The sequence below is a fragment of the Ambystoma mexicanum genome, chromosome 4q, assembly GCF_040938575.1.
Source record: "Ambystoma mexicanum isolate Mex_15411 chromosome 4q, UKY_AmexF1_1, whole genome shotgun sequence".
In the NCBI taxonomy this organism is placed as follows: Eukaryota; Metazoa; Chordata; class Amphibia; order Caudata; family Ambystomatidae; genus Ambystoma; species Ambystoma mexicanum.
Window position 1 is genome coordinate 1319968474 of NC_090928.1, and position 21896 is coordinate 1319990369.

The 21896-nt window shown below is 44.7% G+C and overlaps 1 pseudogene; it reads left to right on the forward strand.

Annotated features, from left to right (window-relative positions):
• Positions 1–20913, forward strand: part of LOC138468443 (zinc finger protein 271-like) — a 629016-nt pseudogene extending 608103 nt beyond the window's left edge.
• Positions 20914–21896: the final 983 nt, after the last annotated feature.

Here is a 21896-nt window from a genome sequence, read left to right on the forward strand (position 1 = left end):
TAGAGTTCCCCTTACTGACATGGTTCTAGAGGAGAGCTCTGGTAAAGCATCCATAGTAGAGTTCCCCTTACTGACATGGTTCTAGAGGAGAGCTCTGGTAAAGCATCCATAGTAGAGTTTCCCTTTACTGACATGGTTCTAGAGGAGAGCTCTGGTAAAGCATCCATAGTAAAGTTTCCCTTTACTGACATGGTTCTAGAGGAGAGCTCTGGTAAAGCATCCATAGTAGAGTTCCCCTTATTGACATGGTTCTAGAGTAGAGCTCTGGTCAAGCATCCATAGTAGAGTTCCCCTTACTGACATGGTTCTAGAGGAGAGCTCTGGTAAAGCATCCATAGTAGAGTTCCCCTTATTGACATGGTTCTAGAGTAGAGCTCTGGTCAAGCATCCATAGTAGAGTTCCCCTTACTGACATGGTTCTAGAGGAGAGCTCTGGTAAAGCATCCATAGTAGAGTTCCCCTTATTGACATGGTTCTAGAGTAGAGCTCTGGTCAAGCATCCATAGTAGAGTTCCCCTTACTGACATGGTTCTAGAGGATAGCTCTGGTAAAGCATCCATAGCAGAGACCCCTTGTTGACATGGTTCATCAGGAGTGGCTTGGTAAATGTTTTGTAGCAGAGACCCCTGATTGACATGGGTCTGGAAAGGAGCTTCGGTAATACATCCAGAGTGGAGACCCCCTGTCTGACGTGGGTCTCAAAGAGATCTCTTGTAAAACATCTATATCAGAGACTAATGCAAAAATGGGTCTACAGTAAAGGTCTGATAAAAGATCCATAGCAGAGACCCCATGCTGCCATGGGTCTAGAAGGGAGCACTGGCAAAACAGCCAAAGTGGAGACCCTTGCCAGATGTGGCTCTAGAGGAGAGCTCTGGTAAAGCATCTACAGTAGAGTTTCCCCGACTGACACATGTCTTGATGGAAGCTCTGGTGAATACTCCATAGCAGGGTTCCAAATCTCAAAGTTTTCTAGAGGAGAGCTCTGGTGAGTAATCGATAGCAGAGTTCCACAGCTGACATGGTTCTAGAGGACAGCTCTGGTGAGTAATCCATAGCAGTGTTCCACAGCTGGCATGGGTCTAGAAGGGAGCACTGGTAAAAAATCCAGAGTGGAGACCCCTGCCAGATGTGGCTCTAGAGGAGAGCTCTGGTAAAGCATCCATAGTAGAGTTTCCCCGACTGACACAGGTCTAGCTGGAAGCTTTGGTGAATAATCCATAGCAGAGTGCCACAGCTGACATGGGTATAGAGGAGAGCTCTGGTAAAGAATCCATAGTAGAGTTTCCCCAACTGACACAGGTCTAGATGGAAGCTCTAGTAAGTAATCCTTAGCAGAGTTCCACAGCTGACATGGGTCTAGAGGAGAGCTCTGGTAACGCATCCATAGTAGAGTTTCCCGACTGACACAGGTCTAGATGGAAGCTCTGGTGAGTAATCCATATCGGAGTTCCGCAGCTGATATGGTTCTAGAGGAGAGCTCTGGTAACGCATCCATAGTAGAGTTTCCCCAACTGACACAGGTCTGGATGGAAGCTCTGGTGAGTAATTCACAGCAGAGTTCCACAGCTGACATGGTTCTAGAGGAGAGCTCTGGTAAAGCATCCATAGTAGAGTTTCCCTGACTGACACAGGTCTTGATGGAAGCTCTGGTGGGTAATCCATAGCAGAGTTCCACATCTGACATGGTTCAAGAGGAGAACTCCGGTAAAACATTCATAGCAGAGACCCCATGCTGTCATGGGTCTAGAAGGGAGCACTGGTAAAACATCCAGAGTGGAGACCCTGCCAGATGTGGCTCTAGAGGAGAACTCTGGTAAAGCATCCATAGCAGAGTTTCCCCAACTGACACAGGTCTAGATGGAAGCTCTGGAGAGTAATCCATAGCAGAGTTCCACAGCTGACATGGTTATAGAGGAGAGCTCTGCTAAAGCATCCATAGTAGAGATTCCCCAACTGACACATGTCTAGATGGAAGCTCTGTTGAGTAATCCATAGCAGAGTTCCACAGCTGACATGGGTCTAGAGGAGAGCTCTGGTAACGTATCCATAGTAGAGTTTCCCCGACTGACACAGGTCTAGATGGAAGCTCTGGTGAGTCATCCATATCAGAGTTCCACAGCTGATATGGTTCTAGAGGAGAGCTCTGGTAACGCATCCATAGTAGAGTTTCCCCGACTGACACCGGTCTAGATGGAAGCTCTGGTGAGTAATCCATAGCAGAGTTCCACAGCTGACATGGTTCTAGAGGAGAGCTCTGGTAAAGCATCCATAGTAGAGATTCCCTGATTGACACAGGTCCAGATTGAAGCTCTGGTGTTTAATCCATAGCAGAGTTCCACATCTGACATGGTTCAAGAGGAGAGCTCTGGTAAAACATTCATAGCAGAGACCCCATGCTGCCATGGGTCTAGAATGGAGCACTGGTAAAAACTCCATAGTGGAGACCCTGCCAGATGTGGCTCTAGAGGAGAGCTCTGGTAAAGCATCCATAGCAGAGTTTCCCCAACTGACACAGGTCTAGATGGAAGCTCTGGTGTGTAATCCATAGCAGAGTTCCACAGCTGACATGGTTATAGAGGAGAGCTCTGCTAAAGCATCAATAGTAGAGTTTCCCTGACTGACACAGGTCTAGATAGAAGCTCTGGTGAGTAATCCATAGCAGAGTTCCACATCTGACATGGTTCAAGAGGAGAGCTCTGGTAAAACATTCATAGCAGAGACCCCATGCTGCCATGGGTCTAGAAGGGAGCACTGGCTAAACATCCAGAATGGAGACCCTGCCAGATGTGGCTCTAGAGGAGAGCTCTGGTAAAGCATCCATAGTAGAGTTTCCCCACCTGACAAAGGTCTAGATGGAAGCTCTGGTGAGTAATCCATAGCAGAGTTCCACAGCTGACATCGTTCTAGAGGAGAGCTCTGGTAAAGCATCCATAGTAGTTTCCCCGACTGACACAGGTCTAGATGGAAGCTCAGGTCTAGATGGAACTCTAGCAGAGTTCCACAGCTGACATGGGTCTAGAGGAGAGCTCTGGTGAGTAATCCTTAGCAGAGTTCCACAGCTGACATTGTTCTAGAGGAGAGCTCTGGTAAAGCATCCATAGTAGAGTTTCCCTGACTGACACAGGTCTAGATTAAAGCTCTGGTGATTAATCCATAGCAGAGTTCCACATCTGACACGGTTCAAGAGGAGAGCTCTGGTAAAACATTCATAGCAGAGACCCCATGCTGCCATGAGTCTAGATGGGAGCACTGGTAAAACATCCATAGTGGAGACCCTGCCAGATGTGGCTCTAGAGGAGAGCTCTGGTAAAGCATCCATAGTACAGTTTCCCCGACTGACACAGGCCTAGATGGAAGCTCTGGTGAGTAATCCATAGCAGAGTTCCACAGCTGACATGGTTATAGAGGAGAGCTCTGGTAAAGCATCCATAGCAGAGTTTCCCTGATACACAAGTCTAGCTGGAAGCTTTGGTGAATAATTCATAGCAGAGTTCCACAGCTGACATGGTTATAGAGGAGAGCTCTGGTAAAGCATCCATAGTAGAGTTTCCCCGACTGACACAGGTCTAGATGGAAGTTCTGGTGAGTAATCCACAGCAGAGTTATCTACTATCTACACGGGAGACTCCCGGCTTGATTTTAAAGGGACAGCAGTTTCAACTTTGTATACTATTGTTTATCATTTATAAATTGGCTGTTGACACAAACCCCTCCACTGCTGTGACGCACAAGGTCCAAGAATAGGTCACTGCTCTCTCTCTCTCTCTCTCTCTCTTTCTCTCTCTCTCTCTCTCTCTCTCTCTCTCTCTCTCTCTCTCTCTCTTTCTCTCTCGCTATCTCTCTGTGCACCTTTACAAGCTATAAAGGGGTTAATCCTACAGCGGGGAAGGAATACCTCCTACCTGTAAGATTATTTTGCATTTTTTTCATGCAGCACCACTGCATGGGTTTGGTGCATTGCTATAATGTGGTACAGCAAGGCATGTGTTGCCAGTGTGGCATGGACATGTAAATGAAAACAGGCTATTCAGTCAAAAATTATTTCTACATCTAAAATGCAAATAATTTTTTTTCACAGTTAAAAGCATATTTTTTTTTTCACCTGAAATTCCTCTGTTGCAGGAGACACATTTGAGAATTAATGAACTAACCTCATTAACAATACTAACGATTCTAACTCATTAATAATATAATGTGTTCTCCAGTGCAAAATGAGATGGAAAAGACAGGCTCTGAAAGTCATTTTAAACGTGCATCCAGATTTTTTTCTCTTTGCTTCTATCTGTGCTCTGTCCACAGTATTTGCAGGAAGCAAAGACTCGAATAAGCAGGAAATCAGTTTTGTTACAGTTGCAACTGTATAAGCCAAGCCATTGTTGAAAGTAGGAGGATAGGACATGATGGATTTTTATTGGATGCACGTCACATTAAGGGAAGTAACAAGATTTTTCCTGTAGAATCTCGGGGAAGAAAAGAGTTAGAAGACATTTTTACACAGCTCGGAGAAAGACCTGGCTGGTGGCTGGGGAATTTCCTGATTGAAAAAGCAGATGCCAGTGCACTGCTGGAGAGACTGGGAATTCCAGTCAATAAGCCCCGGTTTGAGTGACAGCAGATGCTCGTCCTTGCTGAGGTGCTTTAAGAGGGAGCATTGAGCCACTTCCAGAAGGCGACCAGCCGAATAATTTCACATGCTGGACAGGCTTGGTAATTATATTGCAGAGTGCGGGGGCAGTGTGTATGTGTGCGAAACTATTCAGTCAGAGTAGAAGAGGGAATTCCAGTGTTTTATCAACATGTTTAATGTTGCAAATTGAATATGTTCTCGCCGCTCTCTTCTCATTTTGTTACAGATAATGTTGTTACTGTGCAATTTCCATTTATTTCTGTAAAAAAAGAGTAAGCTCGTGTTGAAATGCAAGTTTATGATACAAAAAAATTATCTGAAAGCAGGCGGGAAGTGTGTTTCATTTTTATCTTGTCCTTTGTGCATCTATCATTATAACATAACACTGGTAATATGGGAAGATCTTTGCACAGTGCAATTGTCATTTTTAAAAGTTGCTAAAAGATAAGACATGGCAGTAGCTGTGTGCATGAATCCATTGAGTGTGTGTGTGTTTTCTGAATGGAACATAATAATAACAAGATGAAATAGCCTGCTGCCGAAGGTCTATGAGTCGGCAGAAAGAGAGGCCCTGGACGGAGCTCACCAAACGTAAATAAGTTGGTGATAAATACCACATATAGCTTGCTGTCGTAGATAAGTCAAGTGAGAACAACCCATGGTGGCACTCCAATTGGAAATGTGGTGTTTCTGAAATGCAAGCCTGAGGTCTCTCTAGTGATCACACGAACAAACTAAACAAAAATAATGGGTTATGGATATTGTGGTCACATATATAAAACAAAGGAGTTATGCTCACCCATAAAACCACCAATAACGCATACCAACACAATGTATACCACTACATGTATCAGTGTGCTGAAATAATGTATGTATACTATAGTACTATATACCAAATCTAATCTGAATGCAAAGAGTGATTATTACTGAATTATTTTCATTTTGGCGGTAAGAAAATACCGCTAGGCCCCAAATCTATACAAAATACCCAACATACCCCACCTCTCACTTTGTGTTTGCCAAGGCACCAGCCCAAGCATTTCTCCCAGGGATGTCAAGGCCGGCCATATCTCCATTGTCTTTTTCCTTTTCATGTTAGTGTCCGATCTCAGATCAGGAAGGAACAGCTGAAGTATAATCCTTTATTGTTATAGAACACTTTTCCTTATTGAAGGCGCAACTCCCACATATGAAACATGTAAGGTACATATTATATATATATATATATATATATATATATATATATATATATATATATATATATATATTCACTACAAAGAAAACTTTGTTAAAGGGACATTATGGTTAAGTTGCCCTATTAAAAACCTATGCCATTCTGTACAAAATGTTTGTAAAAAAGGACGTTATGATTACAAGTAAAATCTAAAAACCCCTGAAATTCGGCAGGTATGGTAGGCTAAGCATCCATTTTTCCCAACAGCACTCTCCACTGCTACCACTACCACCCCGGACATAAAAGATGCCATCACACAAGTCGGTGGTAACCCTTAAATCCGACGGTAGCGCTAATACCGCCGTATTTAAGGGTCCGCCGAATCAGGGCTTCGGCGGATTTCGCCCCAGCTCTGAGCTGGGGGGAAATCTGCTGAAAATTCGTGCTATTACCGCCGGCGGGAATTCCGCCGGCGGTAAGAACGCAAAAATTCCCCATTGAGCCCAATGGGGAATGGGGCATTCCCGAATGGGCTCAATGGGGAATGGGGAATTACTTTACTGCCGAACTCGTGATCCGTCGCTATTAGTGCCGGGGAGTTTGGCGGTAGGGCTATTACCGCCAGTGGCAATACCGCTGGCGGTAATGGCCAAGTCATGATCAGGCCCTGTTTCACTTCCTACTGCCACATATAAGTAATGCTTACCTTTCGACACAGTGTTCCATAAGGGTTTGTTTGCAGAGATTTCCGCGTACAACACAAAAACGAAATGACCATGGCGGCCGTATCAAAAGAATGCTACACCCTTGATGCTGCGGCAGAACCAATCGGTGAAAGCGCAGCATCTTGACGTGCAGCATGCCATAGATTAGTCAATAGAAATCTTCTCCACTGAGCGAACAGGGAAGTGCGACCGCGGAGCGGACATAAATATCACTAATTCTTAGAGTGCTACTTTCTGATCCTTTTAAAAGGGAACTACTGGACGATTTCGCACAAAATTTACAAAAGCACGCTTTGGGGAACAAGCCCCTGCCGCAAAATTGGTTAGAATCCGTCCAGTGGTTTGGCCTGTAGCCGTGCGCAAAGTTTTTGCCCCATTCAGTCTATGGGAAAAAGAGATGTTTTGGAACCCCCCCTATAACTTTGCCGCCCCTGGACGAATCCATTCCAAACTTTGGAAAATAATTCAGAGTGGCCCATATACTTCGTAAGGATTCGTCCAGGGGGAGCCAAGTTATAAGCCGCACATAAAGTGCTCTTTCTATGGAAACAGCAACTTAACCATAACTACATGGACAATACTATGGCCATGTAATGGCCTTGCGAGACGTACTGCTCATTTACATCACATATTGCAGTGTGTTAGTAGTTTGGTGACTTGTCATCCTGACATATTGTTAGGCAGAATCTTATGCGGTTTCCTTAGGGAGCACTACAGAAGATTAAGACTACAGGTATATGCAATAAATCCCCTTTGATATCAGTCTGTACCACAAAGATTTAGTTGGTAGCTGTGGCTGAGCAGTAAGGCTTATCTCAAGAGGGAGATGAGCAGTATTCAGGGTTTACACAAAAGGACCACAGTACTATGGGACAATGAAACACTGACCAAAGCTTTATATCAAAAAGAATATATATTTATTTTACACACTCTTAGTTTTTCACACAAATCACTATCATTAAAGCAAGTTAAAACAGTCAAGAAAAGTGTACACATCTCCCTATTTAAAGTGTAGACAAGTTTGAACAAGAGTGAAAACTGAGCAAAATGGCACAGTGTAAACCAAGCAAAAATGGCACTCTAACAATTTCCTCAGAGTTAGGGAAAGGTCACGTTATACAGGGTTAGACTCCTAAACACACCAGCAACGCTTCCCAATTGGATTGTGAACAAGTTAGGCAAGGTAGTACTTTATCAAAAGCAATAATTAGGTGAAAACCCAGCAAAATGGCACTTCAACAATGTATAAAGGGGAACGAAAGGTGGTTATAAGAGTTTTAGGTGCACCAACACATTTCATTATGAAAAGCAATCTAGAGAAGGCAGTTGTAACTGAAATAGCCAGAGTCAATAGGCCTGTGCCAGAGGCAATGGTACAAGGCAATGTGCCCAGGATCAAACGGTTCTAGTAGCTGCAATTAAGTCTATGTTTAATGGTTGAAAAGGAGGGTGCAGCGGGTAAAAAGACATTGTTAGATGATTGGGACGGCCAGCGCAGAAGGTAAGTAAAGGATTTAAAACACCTTTAGCAGTACCCAATGAAACGGGAGGCCTGGGGGAACAAAGTACCTTAAAAGTGGAAGAGGCTCCAGCGGTGGCAGTGGTTCCAGGCAGTTCCTGCAGTTCAGGGGATTCAGCAGAGGAAGAGAGGCTCTCGTCGTGGAGGAAGGTTTGAGTTAATGCACTGCCCAGGGATGAAACCAGCCGCGGTGATGGCAAAATGGAATAAAAGGTACGCTCTTTTAAATCGCGGTCGTGGTGGACGGGTGCCTGGCTATCCAGTCTCCTAGTGCTTGCCACTGGCGATTTGACCAAGGCAGGTCCAGGAAGGTGATTGGCGAACTGGTTGGCCCCACCAGCTCAAGGGAAGAAGGCTCTTGCAGGTGAAGATCTTCTCTGGTTGTTGGAGAAAAGTGGTGAGGATCTGCAGCAGGGCTTCACCGGTGGTTCAGTCGTTGCAGATGTCTTTGGCTTCTCTTCTCTTCAGATTTCTTAGATCCAGTGGCGATGTCTGTCTTCGAGTCCGCAGGTCCCTGCTTTTATGCAGAAAACCCCCCATTCATACAGCCTAGCTGTCACTCACACAGTGGGGGTGGCTCTCCTGGCGGGAGTACCCCCAGCCTATCAGGGCAAAGTACGACTTGGGTTGCTTAGGCAACCCTGTCCAGGGTGCCTATTCCCCCTCCCACACATCCTGTCTACCCCAGACTCACTGGCGCCTAAAGGAGGGCTTCTGTCCAGAAGCCCACCAAAAGTCGAACAAAAGGTCCCTACCTCGGTTTGGATTACAGCGAAAGACCCGAGAAAGAAATATTATAAAAGATCTGGCAAAAAAAACACCGGGGTAAACTTAATAATAAAATAATCCGGCAGTATGTTAGAGGCTGTCATAAAAAGTGGTAGCCTCGAGCAATGGGAAAATCCCATAGGAAAATATTTGCGGTCAAATATTTATGGTAGTAACCACTGCCACCAGCCAGAAACTTTGGAGAGAGGGACAGGACAGTTCCCTCTCGAAAATGAACACTAGGGAAAAACTATTAACCCTTCCCAGTACCTCCATAGTAAGATGGTTTGTACTGGTTTTGTTCATAACTATTGACTAGCACAGTCAATGATAACTTTGTATGGCCTTGGTAGACACTAGTCAGTCCCAGGGTATGGAGTCTATGTTTGTGAGTCAATGGGACACCCCTGTGTTACTTCCCTGAGGGTGCTGTGTCACACACATGTAAAAAGATGATACCTAGGGAGTGAGAAAAACTCCATAGCCCATAAGCACAGAAATAGCCTGAAATACACATCATACATATGCCTCAGAGTGGGAAAAAGAGTCTCACTCTTAGCAGGAGTAAACAATAAACCCTGGAAATCCAGCAAAGCTGCTGGGGGACTCTATAGGTAAGGGAAATAAGCCTTTTAAGACAATTCTCCCTAACACATATTAGTCTAATGTGACACCAGCTCTTACGCCCACTCAAGGCAATGAACACAGGTTAAGTCTTCTACTCGTCTGTTAGATACGTGTTGTATGTTTCGCGTTTCCGTGTCCTTCTTGCTTCCATCTGAGTATTTACTGTAAGTTCAATGCAGTTCTCTGGTCCATTTGTGTGCCAATGTTCCCTATATATTTGGGGTTCCGTTCCCTGTTCCGTTGTCAGTCGCTTTGCGTTGCCGCACTCTCTAGGACTGATACGCCACATGCATCTAACGGCGGGTGGAAGACTTACCAGATGTTCACCGCCTTGAGAAAGCCCAACGGCCATAACAGTTGGTGGAAAATTAGACTAATATGTCAGGATGGTAAATCACCAACTACTAACACACTGCAATATATTATATAAGAAAAGAGTATGGCTCGCATTTCATTTTTCATATGTGGAAATTGCATTATTAACAAGGAAACCGGTTCTATTACTATTTAATAAGGCCCAGGTTGTGAGCCTTTCCTTGTGGTAAGAAGTACAGTATCAAGCAGTAGAAACCATTGGCAGTCACTGCTAAGCCCCACTACACTAACCCTGTATTGTTGTCTATTTCCATATTGTCTTCCCTGTCGCATTGGTCACTGAGCGCCGTCATTACGGCTCCTCCCCCCTTGATTTCAGGTCTGATTTATTCAGTCCATGGAGCAATTTCCTGGCCATTCTTGGAGGCAACATTAGTGCATGAACCTTTAATTCTGTGATTGAGAATATGAGGAATGCAAAAGTGACTCTAACAGAGAATGTGACTCATCATGAGTTGGGCAGTATCCCGGCAGTATTCCTGACGGGAAACCGCTCGCGCTAATAGCGCTACCGCCAACATGTCCGGCACTATTAACGCCGGATCACGGGTTTGGTGGAACAGGTATTCCCCATCCCCCATTGGGCTCATTCAGGAATTCCCCATTCCCCATTGGGTCGAAACCTGTGATTAATGCGGTGGTAATAGTGTTACTGCCGCATTTAAGGGTGACCGCCAAACTCGTGATGACCCTGAATATCTTAAACAACTAACAGCTCCCACAAAACCTCAATATATTCCATGGCTTATGCCTTGCTTACTCATTCATACAGGAGAACACTATGCAGTCTAGCTTTTCCTTACATATAGATGGCTAGCCCCCCCACCCCACTCCTTGGAGCCCTGCCCCCTCCCTGTTTATCTCAGCTCAGACTTGAAGCTGCAAAGCAAATATATTTGATTCGTATATTCCAGTGATCGCTTCATGACTATCGCGATATTATGCACCTTGCGTTTTATTAGTGTCGATTCATTCTTGCTGATTATTCTAATCATGTATCATGCTGTTTTGAATTTTAATTGAAGTGTTTTTTATTGCTTAATTATTTCCAAAATAAACAATGACGATGATGAAATAGAGTGTATAATATGCTCAGAATGTACCACAGTGAAAAATCCTTTACTTGTAATTCTTTGTGCATAATTAGGCCTTATAATGGTAGTGCCCCCCCTCGATAGAGAAAAGCCATACTGCATCGTCATGTTAGCTGTAAGAATTTGATCTACCTAGAGGGAGGTCCGGCAGTTTTACTCGTGCTCTGTACTTCTGGACCAGGCACTAGTGGTGGATCAGAAAACCCCTCTCCTAACTTTCACACAGGGTGTTAGCAGGGAATTGGGAAACACGCTTACAGCTTACATCAGGCCCAGTTTTCTATAGTTTTGTTTTTCTTTTTTTTCTGTGGATCCCATATATGGCACTGTCGCTCCCCCTTGCCTCTTGCACTTTTCCCCTTCCCCCTTCCCCTGCGTGATCTGAATGACGCCTGGCCTAGTAAGATCGCTGTCTCTGTCTTCCCTCTGTTCCCCCTCCCTTGCCTCGTTGCGCATTGAAACACATGTGTATAGGCGCGTTATAAATGCCATATCATATCATGACATTAAATGCCATCTAACACCTTTGATTTCTTTTAACAGGGACTGAAGTCTGTAATGGACATGAGAAGGTGGAATTTACAGGGGAATAAGAGCAATACCAAATGGACGACATCCTCCCACTGAACCAGACAACAAATTGACCTGCCTTCAGCAGGGCCAGATGCCCGGCACGCCTGTGAGGATCCATTCAAAGGAGACAGCATCTAAATGCACAGTCTGTGGGATATGCTTCCCTTACAGGTCCGGCCTAATCATGCACAAGAGATCCCATGCAGGTCAGAACTCCTGCAAATGTACAAAGTGTGAGAAAAGCTTCACTAACATCTCAAACCTACACATGCATCAAAGGAGCCATACAGAAGATGGGCAATACATGTGCACAGAACGCAAGAAAAGCTTCAGCCAATCCTCAAACCTGATAACCCACCAGAGAATCCATACTGAGGGGAAGCCCTACAAGTGCACAGAGTGCAAGAAAAGATTCAGTCAGTCCTCAAACCTGATAACCCACCAGAGAATCCATACGGGCGAGAAGCCCCACAAGTGCTCTGAGTGTATTAGAAGTTTCAGTGACCCCTCAGGTCTGAAACGCCATCAGAGGACCCATACTGGGGTGAAGCCCTATGAGTGCACAGAGTGCAAGAAAAGCTTCAGTCATTTATCAACTCTGATAACCCATCAGAGAGTCCATACGGGGGAGAAGCCATTTCAGTGCACAGAGTGCACTAAAAGCTTCAGTCATTTCTCAACTCTGAGCAAGCATCAGAGGCTCCATACTGGGGAGAAGCCATATGAGTGCACAGAGTGCAATAAAAGCTTCATCAACTCCTCAGCTCTTAACAGCCATCAGAGGATCCATACTGGTGTGAAGCCTTACAAGTGCCCAGTGTGCATTAGAAGTTTCAGTAACTCCACAGGTTTGAGATGCCATCAGAGAGTCCATACTGGTGAGAAGCCCTACAAGTGCAGAGAGTGCAAGAAAAGCTTCAGTCAATCTTCACATCTGATAACCCATCAGAGGATCCATACTGGAGACAAACCCTACAAGTGCACAGAGTGCAAGAAAAGCTTCAGTCAATCCTCAGCTCTGGTAGTCCATCAGAGGCTCCATACTGGGGTGAAGCCCTACACATGCACAGAGTGCAATAAAAGCTTCTGCAACTCCTCAGCTCTTAACAGTCACCAGAGGATCCATACTGGCGAGAAGCCCTATGTGTGCACAGAATGCAAGAAAAGCTTCAGTCATTCCTCAGATCTGAGAATCCATCAAAGGATCCATACTGGAGAGAAGCCCTATGTGTGCACAGAGTGCAAGAAAAGCTTCAGTCAATTCTCAACTCTGAGCAAGCATCAGAGGACCCATACTGGTGAGAAGCCCTACAAATGCGCAGAGTGCAAGAAATGCTTCAGCCAATCCTCAGATCTGAAAACCCATCAGAGGATCCATACTGGGGCGAAGCCCAAAAAGTGCACAGAGTGCAATAAAAGCGTCAGGCACTCCTCAACTTTTCACAACCATCAGAGGATCCATACTGGTGGGAAGCCCTACAAGTGCGTAATCTGCATTAGAAGTAGCAAAGCCCTACAAGTACACAGAGTGTAATAAAAGCTTCAGTGACTCCTCAGCTCTTAACAGTCATCAGCAGATCCACACTGGGGTAAAGCCCTAAAAGTGCTCAGAATGCAAGAAGAGCTTCAGTCAATCCTCAGATCTGAGAATCCATCAGAGGATCCATAATAGGTAGAAGCCTCAATCCTACCTGACACTCATTGGAAAATGTGTGAATCACAGCCCCACGCTTCCTCTCAATTCACAACCTGTCACTCATGATTTTACAGATGGGTTCCTTCTCTCTGTACCACAGCCGCAAGCCTCCCGTTCACACTTGTAAATACCTATAACATAATATCTGTAAACACTTGGCCGTATACCTCCGAGACTATTGCATTTTATATATTACTGCTTCTGCTTGTACTAGTAAGCCGTTTATCTATAACGCTGCGGTACCTATCCGGCGCTACATTGTTCTAACATTTTGCTTTGTGTCTGTTATTATGAATGCATCCCCTATTGCTATTCCTAAACGGTGCTCCTATTGACCCTGCATCCAGCTGCCACTATCTTACTATAACTCTCATTAATGGCTGCCTCACCTATCGCTCTTATGACTTGTTGTCCTTGCTGCCTCACTTCCAACGGCCCTGCCTCCTAATTGCAGCATGCATTCTAGCAGCACTACCCCCTCATGTTTACTCTCAAAACATTTGGCTATAGTCATCGAAACTACTTAACACTTAACTAAGACTACCATGTACAACTGAATTGGCTCTTGCATATCTTGCTTAACTAGTTCTTTGGCCTAGCCGTGACCGTTCCTGCATAGTCATTACTAAAACTCCTGTTACTGGTCCCAGAACGCACTTTGCTGCGATCCGTACAGTGCCATCTGCCTACTTGCCTCGGCTCACACAACCTGTTAGCTTCATTGCCATCTATGCCACAATCTAACACTGTATACTTGACCTATACATGTGTAATATTGTGTTCTCACTGCCTGTCTGCCACTTTATGCCTTTGTATATCTGCACACCTAGAATTGCATGCCTTTGTATGTGTGCATTATATGATATGATATGATATGATATGGTATTTGTAACGCGCCTATACACAAGTGTTTCAAGGCGCGACGAGGCAGGGAGGGGGGGACAAGGGGAGACATACAACGATCCTACTAGGCCAGGTGTCATTCAGATCGCGCAAGTGCAGGGGTAGGGGAGTGGGAAAAAGTGCAGGGGGAAGGGGAGGGGGAAAAGTGCAGTACAAGGTAAGTGGCGTACGTAATAAATAAATAAATAGGACCAGCTGGTGGCAAGTGTGAGGTAAGTGCAGAACAAGTGCTGGGGGAGGGGGTGGCTGTAGGGATACAGAGACAGTCCCGCAGTGCAAAGGGGTTCCAGGGCATCAGTGCAAGTGGAGAGTGGCAGGGCCCAGGACCGAGGCCGTTTAGAGTGGTCCAGTTGCAGGATCAGTGCAGTTTCAGTGAAAATTAATTAGCAGTTCAGCAGGGGAGAGGGAAGAGGGAAAGCAGAAGCAAAGAGGAAGGACACAATATGGACACAAATGTACACATTTTATGGCTGACAGACACCTACTGACACACGTCTAACATCCAAATCTAGACCCCCCCCTTAGTGATGCTAAGGCTGCATGAGAAACGTTGCACTAGCTCTAAGGTTGACAGAGCGTAATTTGCAATTTGCGTGGAATTTAGGGCCCTCTAACTGCCTATTATTAATAATGAAGCACTTGGAACCCTGTGCATAGATTGCGTCACTCCTAGTACCAACAGTGAGTAACTGATGAAATCTAGGCCTAACCAGCGACTTTTGCCATGAGCCTAATTCAAACAGAATCCTGAATTACAATAACCTTGACCTAACCAGCCAATTAATTGACGTGATACTGTTGGGTGGCACAAAAAACCCACACCCCAGAAATATCATACAGAAGTATTTTTAAGTGCACTATGTATGCCACCGCCTCCCTACTTCTGTACCTATTGTGTGCCCTACTGGCTTCAGGACAATTGACCAGCGCTACAGGACACATTAACATAATCACAACATACCTTACCATAGCACGCATCATGACAACCACTGTGAGTATGTTATTTACCTCCCCGCTAGCCCAGCTGAACTCTAACTCTCAGCATTGTACTCCTATCAGAGATCCCATCTGGACTACAGTAGGTGCTATATCCCAAACCGTCCGTGACTACTCCTTCAACCTGGACCAATGACCGTCTACTAATCATAACTGCACCCAGGGTGTGTCTAAAACCAACATACATACCTCAGTAAGATACATTAGACTCCACGCTAGATTTTCCAGACTCCATGAACCTCCTGTCAGAACATCAATTAACTTATACACCAGGAAAGTCTACCCACCTGCCAAACTTATTGCCAAGAAAATAAGCAATGCCCCTATTACCTCATCAACGCTAAAGACCAACGGTCTTACCTTGAAAAAACAACCACAGTACAAACTCCCCACCTCGACACCTGACAAAGAAATAAGCAAATGTGAATGACCAAACCCTCTGTCCAGTAACAATGTCCCAGACCTCAGGGGCACTTAAATAAATGCTAGATCTCTTGATCTCTAGTGGCTCATGCTATCAAGATAGCCGAGTTAATCTGAGCTGAAGACTACGACTTCCTAGTTTGTGTTAAGAGCAAAAGAAAGCATGTAACAAGAATTGAAGGTTGCTTATTAAACTCGTAATGACGAGAACAATGACTGAATGATGCAAAAAGTCTAAAAATTATCAGAGTGCTCCTGTGAAGCGGAATCACACACTCAAAAGGCTCTGTGTTAAGGAAAGCAGGAAAAAAAGGCAAGAAAGTAACTGCGATCCCAGACAAAAGTTGATTGAGAAAAAAGCTATCTATATGAACTTTGACAACCTCCAAGAGGGCAAAAGTAAAGAGAACGTGAACTTTGAAAGATGCCAAGAGGGCAAAAGTAAAACTACAAGTACCAAGAGGTATTGGGGATTTGTGTGAACTTTGAAAGATGCCAAGAGGGCAAAAGTAGAACTACAAGTACCAAGAAGTATTGGTGTTGCATATTAACTTTGAAAAGGTGTCAAGAGGGCAAAAGCAAAACTACAAGTACCAAGGATCATTGGTGTTGTGAAAATTCTTGATTGTCAAATTATTTAAAATGAGGTCAAAGTGGTTATATAAAGGTCTGTGTAAAATCCTTGCAGTTTCGAAAGTCTTCGACAGATACAGTTAATTGTGAATGACAGAACGTGGCCAAAGGAAACCTCACAAAGAGAAAGACAGGCTCAACCCTGGTCGAGGGAGTGTTGTGCTGAACTGTGATAAAGTGAAAAGTTGAATGTGAAAGACACCACAGTCTTGAGCCTGGCAGAGGGAATCCTGTGTTGAATAGTGTCAAAGTGAAAGCCAGGAGCAAAACAGTGTATTTGTGGTAAGGCGGATGACCCCTAAAGGATTGATTAAAATGTCAAAAGCTTGGAGCCAAGCCTGTACTGTTGAATTGTGCCAGCAAGCCAGAGTGTGCAAGCCTGATAGAACTGCACCATCTGTAAGGAAGGCATGGTATCAACAGTAAGACAGACACAAGTGAACACAGTTCAAGGGTGTTTATTGAACTTCAATTGGGTTTGAAAAACACCTATCTAATCCTAAATCTAAAGATGGGAGCAAGCTACGACCATCAAATAATAATAACACAGTCCTAGTGGTGTCTTGTCAAAATAAAAAGGGTCTATATTAATAAACTCTTTGCCAATCCTTACCTCTAACACGTGTCTGGGGTTACTGTTGGTACTCTTGTTCAGAAGAGACCTGCGAGGCATTTCGGTGCTGGACTGCCCTTGGGCAGGACAAAGACTGATATGTAGTGGACATTTCTCTTCTGTGAAAGGATGGTGAGCTAAAGACTCTGGTTGAGACTCTAACCCGGGATGTAGGCTGGTAGCAGAGAAACTTCCTGAACCCCCCCTTGTTTGTGCATATTAAGTAGCTTTGGATTTTCACCCTAAGTTATGAAGCTAATCCAGATGTCGAACCCTTGCTCACTATGCATAGAGAGGCACAGCTACACCTCACTGACGAGGCCCATCCAGGCCGAAACACATGTCTGGGTTTGCTGTTGGTACTCTTGTTCAGAAAAGAATTCAGAGGTATTTCGGTGCTGGACTGCCCTTGGACAAGACAAAGACTGATACGTAGTGGACATTTCTTTTCTGTGAAAAGATTGTGAGCTAAAGACTCTGGTTGAAACTCTAACCCGGGATATAGGTTGGTAGTGGAGAGACTCCCAGAACCCCCCGTGTTTGTGAATATTACATTTTCTGCCATCCAAGATTGGATGTTGAGTAGGCACTGTTAACGGTGCAGGAGTCTTCCTCTTAGCTACCTGTCAGTGGTAGGAGAATTTGAGGGTCATCGGCATAGTTCATGTAGGATATGCTGATGCTGTTTAGGAGGCTGAAGAGGGGTTTGGATAATATGTTGTAAAGGGCAGGGGATATACAGGAGCCTTGTGGCACTCCACAGGGGGTGGGTATGGGAGGAGCACTGCCCAGGCCGGAGAAGAGTTGTGGATCTACCCTCTAAGGAGGATGCTACCCATGATGTTGCCTCTGGCGAGAAATGTGCTCCGTCTGTGAGGTGATGGGATAAGGTTTTATGATTGACCAAATCGAAGGCAGCTGAAAGGTATGATTGATTGATTGGTTATTTATAACACGCTTAATACCCAGAGGTTTCCAAGCGCGGACCCGGAGATTGAACCTGTGCTGCTCGATGTTGTTTTGCTTCCAAGGATAGCACGTTGCCCCTGAGCTATCCTCCCGAGGTCTAGTAGGAGGAGGAGCACTGGATTTCCCTCATCTTTGACCATGTCTTCAGTTCAAGGAGTGCTCTTTCCTTGCCGTGGCCTGGCCTGGAGCCTGATTGGCGCATTCCCCAAGATTTGTTTTTTTCTAGGCAAGATTGCATTTGGGTGTACGCTGCTCTGTCTAGAATTTTTAATAAGAATGGCACTATGGTGATAGAGCGGTAGTTAATGGGGATAGACGGTTCGAGTGAAGTTTTTTTTAGCAGAGGGAGGATCCAGGATTATTTGAGGCTTAGTAGTACTAGGTTACATGTGAAGGAGTCGTTGATCAGTTTAGTGATGAGGTGTATCAAGGATTCTGCGCAGTCTTTAATAACGTTGGCTGGCTAGATGTCCCCTTTACACCTGGAGGATTTTAAGTTTTTTATGAAGATGGCCATTTCTAGTTCCGTGATTTCTCTGAAGCGGAAGGGAGGTGGTTTGGATGGTTTCGTGGGGGGAACGAGGTGAGAGAGCGCTTTTGTCGGGGCTTGTTTTCATTTCAATTTTCTGCTGGATGGTACAGATTTTCAACGTATAGCGTCCTGGATCTTGCAGCACCAATTCCCGTCTTTGGAGATGGTGGCGGGGGAGGGGTGATTCAAGTTCCATTAGCATTTTAAATAGTTCTTGGGAGTTGGAGCTGGCCTTATCTATTCTAGTGTTGTAGGCATTAGCTTGTACTGGGTGGCTATCTTGTTGAACGCAATTTTGGATGCTGCTGAAGGCATTTTTTTCTAGATGGCTTCTGTCTGTCTTTTTTTGCTGCGCGAGGCCTGGAGGTCTTTGGGAAACCAGGTGTTGAAATGACCCACTGGTTTTGTTTTTTGCAGTATCAGCAGAGCTACCAGGTCTAATGCTTTGGTGAGGTTACTGGTGTATAAGTCCACTAGTCCATATGGGCCCATGGAGTTAAGAGATTCTGGGTGGAGAAGAGTGAGGAGGGGGGTCATGGATTCTTTGGAAATTCTCCAGGTGCGGCGTGTCAGAAATTGGGCAAGGCTGTGCTGAGGGTCTGCTGTTTCTGCTGGGGGAAGGTGAGACTGATGGTATGGTGGTCAGACCACGGGCATGGGACATTGGCTGTGATGGCGATTTGATTGTTTAGGTAAGCTATCCAGTCAAGAGTTCTGCCTCTGGTGTCTTTGGGGGTAGCGACACAATGTTTGAAACCTAGGCACAGGCTGTCATGTCAGTGGGGTCATTGAAGCCTAAATTCATGTCCCCCAGGAGTAAGATCTGTAAACAAGGGAATTTACAATCAGAAGGTTCCTGAGAGTAGAAGCGGTTCTCCTGTTCTTTGCCAAGCTGTGGATGTCCAGTGTTGGGCCTCATGCAGCAATATTAATAGTGTAAGCACAATGTGGCACAGAATCGGAGTGAGGTTGCTGGTCCATAACTATTGTTATCTATTCTATAATTTCTTTTGTTATTTGCTGCTGTTCCTTTACTTTTTCATTTGTTTAGGGTGTATTTTATTTCATTTATTCCAGCAGTTACATGTCCTATTATGCAGTCAGGTAGCTTGACAAATGTGTCCCAAAATAGTTCCATTGTCCCTTTGTTGTTTTTCTGTATGTATTTTGGGTTCAGCATCTTGAAAGGTTATCATGTTTTTTTGTTGCATGCAACGAATTTCAAGTCTTTGTAAATTAATGGAAGTTTCCTTGTTTTATATCCAGAGTCTTGCGGCCATTCCTTGCAGCGATGCTTTGATACCCCAAGTGATCATTCTAGTCTGTGTTGCCATGGGGAGAGATTGCAATGTTTGCTGCTCTTTGAAGTTTTCAGCCTTGGTGTCACATGCCCTATTATAATGTTGTTTGCAGGGCAGTATTGGAGCTTGGATATTTGTTCCATTTAAATTCCTAATAATGAGTGTAGCTGCCCGACTACCTGTGCTGTCTAGGTGTGGTTGTTCCACTGATTGCATGTTCCTCATTCCATTTCTTGCGTGGCTCTCAGGGTACAATACTTGTCCACGATCCCCAGAATGGTAGCCATGGTATTAGCCAATTGTAGAGTGGAAGTGACTGGCGATCAGATGCTCTTGGCTAATCACTGACAAGAACTCATCTGTCAGGTTACAACAAAAGAGTACTTATCACCAATCCACAATTGTGTGTTGGAGAAGAAAGGACAGGGCTAACTCTGGATCCCTCCAATGATGCCTCTCCCTGGAGAACAGCTGTGTGTCACCTATCAAGAAATATGGGAAAGTACAAGAATTTAAATGGTATGATATGATATGATATGGCATTTATAACGCGCCTATACACAAGTGTTTCGAAGCGCGACGAAGCAAGGTAGGGGGAACAGAGGGAAGACAGACAACGATCCTACTAGGCCAAGTGTCATTCAGATCGTGCAAGTGCATGGGCAGGGGAAGGAGGAGAAGTGTGCGGGAAGGGGAAAGGACAGTGCAGTCCATGGGATAAGACAATAAATAACAATAAGTAAAAGTACGGCCAGCAGGTTGCAAGTGAAAGGGTAAGTGCAGACGTCCGGTGTCAAGTCCTGGAAGTGGGACCGTAGGGATACAGAAAACAGTCACAAAGTGCAGGGGTTGCCAGGGAGGCAGTGCAGGAGTGCGACTGGTGGGGAGTGGATCTGGGCCCGAGATCAGAGGGTGGCCAGGTAACCAGTGCAGTTTCAGTGTCAGACAGGAAATCAGCAAGGGAGAGGAGGAGAAAAAGCGGACGCAAGAGAGAAAGGTTTTGAGGTGCTTCCGGAACCGAAGATGATTCTCCTCAAGTTTCAGGAGGCAGGGAGGCTGTTCTAGAGGGAGGCCCCAGCCAAAGAAAGAGATCTACCACCAACTTGTTGCTTGGAGAAGTGACTGACCCTGAGGGAATTGGAGGCAGATGAGCAAAGAGCTGAAGAAGGAAGGTATTTAGGAAGAGAGAGTTGAAGGTATTGAGGCCCCAGGCCACAGAGGCCTTGTGGACGATGCAGAGGGTTTTGAACTTAATCCTCGCAGCCACTTGTAAAACTGTAATGCAATCGTGTAGCACGAATAGAATGTTGGTCAGAAGCAAATCGCATCATGTAATAAACATTGCAAACCATGAAACCTGAATGTTACCATTGGGAATCCATTTTGTAATTGTCCGCCATTTTGTACTCTAAACGCTTTTGCAGATATATATTCTGTGCTTCATGTCTAAATGCGGTGTAAGGCCGCAGCTTGAACTTTGAATGCTAACGTAGGCAGGAATGTGAAACTCTGCAGAAATACATTGTTTTCCTTATCCTTTCCTTAAGCAAAGGGAGCCAGCAGCCAACAGACACCAACAAAACTGTAAGTGTGGCATGGGTGGGGTGTAGAGCAATTGCTCTACTCCAGAAAGCCCTCGCCACTCTACCTCACCTCTCCATAATGTAGAATGCCATAGAAATACGCCATGCATTCATAGAGAGATTTGTGACCAGAAGCCTAATTCCATTCTTGGCCTGACTGTAAATGTTGCATTGCATTACGCACTAACACACTAGCCAATGTTAACTAGTGCCACCCTTATATAGAAATGTTAAGATTAGCCTGCGTCATCTTTAGACAAGTGTAACTATGTTAACATGTGGCACACCTGGATGGAATTCTTAACGTATACTTGCGTCACATCTAGACGGGATTATGAATATTAGCATGTGCCACACTTAAAAGGAATACTTAACTTTAGCTTGTGTCGCATCTAGATAGAAATGTGAATGTTAGAATGCACCACACTTAGATGGAATTCTTAACTTTAGCTTGTGTCGCATCTAGATAGAAATGTGAATGTTAGAATGCACCACACTTAGATGGAATTCTTAACTTTAGCTTGTGTCGCATCTAGATAGAAATGTGAATGTTAGAATGCACCACACTTAGATGGAATTCTTAACTTTAGCTTGTGTCGAATCTAGATAGAAATGTGAATGTTAGAATGCACCACACTTAGATGGAATTCTTAACTTTAGCTTGTGTCGCATCTAGATAGAAATGTGAATGTTAGAATGCACCACACTTAGATGGAATTCTTAACTTTAGCTTGTGTCGCATCTAGATAGAAATGTGAATGT